Below are 6,442 nucleotides of genomic sequence, written 5' to 3' on the forward strand. Positions count from 1 at the left end.
CTCTACCTTTTTAATAGCTAATTTCCCTCTGCCTAAAAGAAGACTCAGGGAATTCCCTAGTGGTCCATACGGTTAGGACTGTGAACTCTTATTGTCAAGGGCCTGGGTTCAATCCCTGGTTGGGGAACTAAATCCCAGAAAAAGTAGACTTGAAACACTTCTTTCTTGCATTGTTACCTCTTCCAGCCATTGCAGGGACAAGCTTCCCGTCCTGCTCCTTCCTGCCTTTGCTTCACTTGAGTTCAATTAATTAGGATGAACCAGTGGTCTTAAACTCCTTGCAGTCTGACTTTCTTCCCCACTACTTGCCTGTAATCATGATGTGCTTGGCAAGAGGTCGGGCCACATCTCTCTCCCCAGTGTCTACTAAACAGTTCTTTCTGGATCTACCTTTCTCCCAAGCTTGTTTTCACTCTTTAGCAACTCAAGGTCACCACACCTTTCAGCGACATCTCACCAGACAGACCAGGTCACCTCTGAACTATTTATGCTGAACCTGAGATCAGTCATGTTACCATTGTTGTCGCATCAAAATAGCTGCAGGCTTTTTCATGTGACAGAAGGCATTCCCATGTAGGCAAATATTAAAGGTAACATGAATCTTTGTGCTCAAGCTCAGAATTAAAGAAAAATAAATTCATTAGGAGGCAGTCCCAGTACTGAGCAGAAGGGCTCTAACCACGAGCTAATTTGTATGCAAGTCAAAGTCCTGTGAGAGAACTCTCTGCCAGCTTGCTAAAACTGAGCAGAAGAATTTGGAGACAGTCCAGAGGAGAGCCACAGAAACAGCCAAAGCATGACAAGAATAATTGCAGTCCTGTTAGAAAGAGGCCGTCTATATCAGGCTTTTACTGAGTACCATGTGGAATGTTACAAGGCAAAGCATGGGGGACAGCTGCTGTGGATCCTAACAAGAGACGGCAGAAGAAATGAGAACAGGAGGGAGATCAAGAATTAGGTTTGAGTTAGGGGGAAAGTCAGGGTGGTTAAAGATAGGCTTACCTTCATCTCAGCTGAGGAGGGGGCAGCCTCCCCACACAGGTAGCACAGGGCTCCCGCCTACCCGCATTCCCAGGGAGCCGTCTGACAGGGTTAAACTTGCAGTAAACTATGTAACATGAAGTTTGCTGCAAGAAGCTTCTAAGTATGTGGTGCCAAGTGAAAGTTGCTCAGTCATGTACAACTCTTTCTGACCCCATGGACTATACAATTGCTCAGTCGTGTCCAACTCTTTGCGAATCCATGTAGTCCATGGAATCCTCTAAGCCAGAATACTGGAGTGGATAGACTTTCCCTTCTCCAGGGGATCCTCCCAACCCAGGGATCAAACTGCACTGCAGGCAGATTCTTTACCAGCTGAGCCACAAGGGAAGCCCCAAAACATGGTAAGAATGGAAAGTAAAAAACAAAATTTATAAGCCAGTACAGAAGTGTAATTATCTAGAACAACCTAGCAATTTAATTTTCTTGAAAAATGCAACCAGAGTTCAGACTGCAGTAACCAAGGCAGGTTAACTAGGCTGATGACAGGTATAATTAATTGGAAACTGCAGGCATGAATATAAATCTGAACATGACTGACAATTTGAAACATAATAAATGCTTAAATGTGACAGAGAGGAGTCCACAGGCTAAGCCATCACACCAACAATTCTGCAAACCAAGGGCTTCACAAATTGCATCAGAACCTGGCCTTAGTCCTATTTTGTTTCTGGCATAAGATTAGAAGGGCCTTGTTGGTTCAAGTGTTCCATGGACAGAGCAGGACAAAATGTCAGAGAGTTGGTGTAATGTTTTAAAACCACTGTGACTGACTGCACTACTTTCTCAAATAAGTTTGTGGATATTAAAAATATTGATATATAAATGCAATGCTTTCCAATTTCTTTTTTTTAACTTGGTATTTTTTTGCCTTTTTTTTTTTCTCTTTTTCTTTTTCAAGTCCAGTTTCCCTGAATGAACACAAATATATAGATATATATATCCTTTTCCTAGGTTTGATTCCTCCTCCAAGAATAAAATAGAATATTTACAAAACAAAATCCCTAAAACCTCTTAAAAACCCTATAGAGTTTGAATTTCACTATTTCTTTTAAAAAAACAACAACAAAGTTTCTGAAAGCAATAACAACAAAAAAATTCAACTGATCTTGGCTCAGGGGTTTCATTCAACACGAGGAGCTGGGTGTGGTGAGTGTGTGACAAATGGACAAAAAAAAAAAGCAAAGAAAAAAAACAGATAAAAATGAAAAAACACAGTGCAGGGATGTATGAGGTAAACAGGATTGGCCTGTTGAAACCAGACACCAGTCCATGTGGGTCCACCATGGCTGCAGGAGAACCCTAGTAGACATTTGCCTCTCTCATCTCTAATTTCCTTTGATATTCTCACAACTCATCTCTGAATGTCTGAAACCTGAGTAATGCAAGTGTTCCTTGATTTTCCCGTTTTATTAAATTTTCTTTATATATATATATATATTTTTTTTTTCTTTTCTTTTTGGCATTAAGCTGTCGCTCCTCTGTGGATACCTCCCCTCCCCAACCATATCTTCCGCCATCCCACATCCTGCTTGGCCCACCTGGACCCCCCTGCCCAATCTGGCAGGTTCCCAGGGTGGGGAGTGTAGTGGTTAAGGCAGTGAGTTGTTTGAGGTAGATGTGGAGGGTGCAGACCTCCCTGCTGGCCCTGCCTGGCTACCTGCACTGCTGCTGCTGCTGCTGTTGGTCCCGCTGTTTCCTCCCCGGCTGCTGCCGCCTCCACCTTTGCTAGGAGCGGAGGGTGGCGTGGAGGGCGGCTGGGCGAACAGCACTCCTGTGTACACGATTCCGTTAATCTCTGCTGCTGCTGCTGCTAAGTCACGTCAGTCGTGTCCGACTCTGTGCGACCCCATAGACGGCAGCCCACCAGACTCCCGTCCCTGGGATTCTCCAGGCAAGAACACCAGAGTGGGTTGCCATTTCCTTCTCCAGTGCATGCAAGTGAAAAGTGAAGGTGAAGTCGCTCAGTCGTGTCCGACTCTTGGCGACCCCATGGACTGCAGCCTACCAGGCTCCTCCGTCCATGGGATTTCCCAGGCAAGAGCACTGGAGTGGGTGCCATTGCCTTCTCCCCGTTAATCTCTACAGACAGGCTAATACTGTTGCTGCCACTGGTGCTGGTCAGGTTCGCAGCCCAGTCCTGGAGGCTCTCGGAGGCTTGCCTGTTGATCCGGGTGCTCATGGGCAGCTATGCCATCATGGCCAGGAAGTTCTGCTGAAGTGCCCACTGCATCAGCCGCTGCTGCTCCTCTGGCACCAGGGCCATTTTCTTCTCCGGAGGCTCCCATACTCCCGTTTCTCCCGAAGCTGCTCCAGGGCAGCCGCCTGGGCTGCTACTGCCTGGGTGGCCACCACAGGGTGACCTGCCAGGGAGACTGGCAGGCAGCCGGGGACCGTGATGGGGATGGCCGCATCCTCCTCTTTCTTGACCTTGGGGGCTGGGGTGATGGAGCTGCCATTGGTGCTGGTGGCCAGGCCCAGGGAGGACACAGGCAGCTTGGGCGAGGACAGCATGCTGTGGGCCCCTGCCAGCGAGTAGGCAAAGAGGGAGCCCCCAAAGCTCTGGCGCCCACCCTCCCTCCGATTGCTGTCGATGACTGCCTGGAGCTCCTTGGGGTTGCTGAGGCCACGCTTCTCACACTGAAGTAAGGGTACAGGTACTTCATATACTGGGCAGCGTGAAGGCAGTGCTGGTGATGGACGTGGGCAGGTTCAGTCCCTTGGTAATCTCCCGCCACAGCTTCTTGTTGATGACCTCCACCAGGCCGCCGCTCTCCGTCACCAGCACATACAACGTGAACAGGTCTAGTACCTGCTTCGCCATGATGGGGATGCGGTTGACAGGTGTCCCTCGCCTCTGCACGAAACTGAACAAGTTGTCCAGGAACTCCTTCCTCTTGGGGTCTGCGTCCAGTTCGTAGAGCTGCTTGAACTGCTCCTCATACATCCAGTCCCCATGGTGTGGTGGCTGCAGCTGAGGTGTAGCATGGGCAGCCCCTCCGGGGACAGCCGGGCCAGTCCCCGGGCGCTCCTGGCCACCCAGTGCCCGGGATCCACTGTCACCACGGAAGGCCTGGAGCAGCTGAGCGTTGCGGGAGAACAGGGCTGCGGGGCCCAGGCTTGCGGCGCCCCGGGGGCCCAAGCCCCTCCTCATCCTCATAGTCCTCATCCTCCTCGTCCCCTTCGTCGTCCCCCAGGTCTTCCTCCAGCTCCTCCTCCTCCTCCTCCCATTTTGGCTTCAGGTCATCGTCGGAGCCCGCATCCTCAAAGCGGCCATCGCCAGTGGGGAGGCTGACTGCCTCCTGCCTCGGCCGGGTGGGGTGGGCGAGCCCGGTGCCCCCTCCAGGGCCGCATTCTCATCCTCCGAGGCGGGGGCCCGTCCTCCGAGCTGGGACTGGGCGCATGGCCAAGGCCGGCGGCAGCGGCCCGCATGGCGGCCAGGGTGGCCATCTGCGCCCGCTGCATCCGGGCACTCTCGGGCTCCCTGTCCTCCTCCGGAGTGGCCCTGGTGCGGGCTGGGGGTTCAGGGGGCGGCGGCGGCTGCCGGGCCTCCAGTTCTTGTGTCCGCTGCTGCCGCTGCAGGAGCGTCTCCATCACAGCCTGCAGCTTCATGGCCCTGCGGACCGGGCCGCCCCAGGCACCAGGAGGGGGCGGTGGGGGCGGTGGGGGCGGTGGGGGCGGCCCCTGTGGGGAGGGGGCCCGGCCGCACTTTAGTGTAGGGGCCGCGGGGGTGCCGGGGCCGTGCAGGGGAGCAGGGGGTAGGGGCAGGCGCCGCTGGGCTCTGGCCGAGGGCTGGCGGGGCTTGCCAGTGGCAGGCGGGTGACGCCTGCTTTCTCATACTGGGCACCGGGGGGTGGCGGCGGCTGGCGGGTGGCTCATTCACGTGTGTACAGAAACCTACTGCCCCAGCCTCACCGCGCAGGGCCAGCTCGGGGGGCGCAGGACCCGCTAGGGGTGGGGCATGCCCCACGTCTGGTGTCCGGACCCGCCCCGGCCGCGCCTGGCCTCCAGCCCGGGCCACGAGCTGCGCACTGCTGGCTCCTGGCCACCGCCGGGTTTGTGCCTGCTTTCCAGTTTCAATAAAATGCTGTTATTTCGATAAGATGTTTCTTTTCAGTTTGTAATACTTTCTAAATACAACAAAAATTCTCATAGCTTCCACTTTACGAGCTGTTAAATGTTCTGCATAGTATTTGTGGACATATGAAAAAATCATTCTCGTGGTTGCCCATTGAAATGTATACCACGTTTCAAAAGTTGGATCAGTATCCTAGAAACAAAGTATTATGTAATTCATATAAAATTATCCAGTGAAAGTTTAACATTTCTGTAGAAATAAAAAGTAGTGCATAAAAATAAAAGCAGAAGGAGCATATCTTTTCAGTATTATGAGATTAAAAATACCTTAACATATAAGAAACTAGTGTCATTTGGGGATCAATATTTGGCAGATATGGTAGGGGTATTGTTTTTTCTTTTTTTCTTTTACCTTTGAAAAAAGACTTTAATGGTTTTTATTCTGTGTTGATCTGAGGTTTAAATTGCCCAAGGAAGTTGAATAATATTGATTATTACTGCTTAGGTTCTATATTTCATATGAGAATTATCTTTGCATAAGAAAGATAGTTTAAGGGAAAGACCATAACAAACCACTTCATCCATAAGAGAAATTATGTTTTGTTCACTTGTATTTCATTTGCTGAATAACATATTGGTTATGGAGACTCACAGCATACTTTTCACAAATGAGGATTAAATTGTTTCCATGACTTTCTAATTTTTTACCTATTCCTAGTTCAGTTCAGTGACTCAGTCATTACTTTGCAACCCCATGGACTGCAGCAAGCCAGGCCTCCCTGTCCATCACCAACTCCTGGAGTTTGCTCAAACTCATGTCCATCAAGTCGGTGATGTCATCCAACCATCTCATCCTCTGTCATCGCATTCTCCTCCTGCCTTCAATCTTTGCCAGCATCAGGGTCTTTTCAAATGAGTCAGTTCTTCACATCAGGTGGCCAGAATGTTGGAGTTTCAGCTTCAGCATCAGTCTTCCAACGACCATTCAGGACTGGTTTCCTTTAGGATGGACTGGTTGGATCTCCTTGCAGTCTAAGGGACTCTCTAAAGAGTCTTCTCCAACACCACAGTTCAAAAGCATCAATTCTTTGGCGCTCAGCTTTCTTTATAGTCCAACTCTCACATCCATACATGACTACTGGAAAAACCATAGCTTTGATTAGACGGACCTCTGTTGGCAAGTAATGTCTCTGCTTTTTAATATGCTGTCTAGGTTGGTCATAGCTTTTCTTCCATGGAGCAAGCATCTTTTAGTTTCATGGCTGCAGTTACCATCTGCAATGATTTTGGAGCCCTAAAAATAAAGTCTCTCACTGTTTCCATA

At 50.1% G+C, this 6,442-nt stretch overlaps 1 pseudogene; it reads right to left on the reverse strand.

Annotated features, from left to right (window-relative positions):
* Positions 1 to 1,667: 1,667 nt before the first annotated feature.
* LOC122427604 lies at positions 1,668 to 5,102 on the reverse strand (annotated as a pseudogene).
* Between the last annotated feature and the right edge of the window lie 1,340 nt (positions 5,103 to 6,442).

This window comes from Cervus canadensis, chromosome 2 (genome assembly GCF_019320065.1).
Source record: "Cervus canadensis isolate Bull #8, Minnesota chromosome 2, ASM1932006v1, whole genome shotgun sequence".
Lineage (NCBI taxonomy): Eukaryota > Metazoa > Chordata > Mammalia > Artiodactyla > Cervidae > Cervus > Cervus canadensis.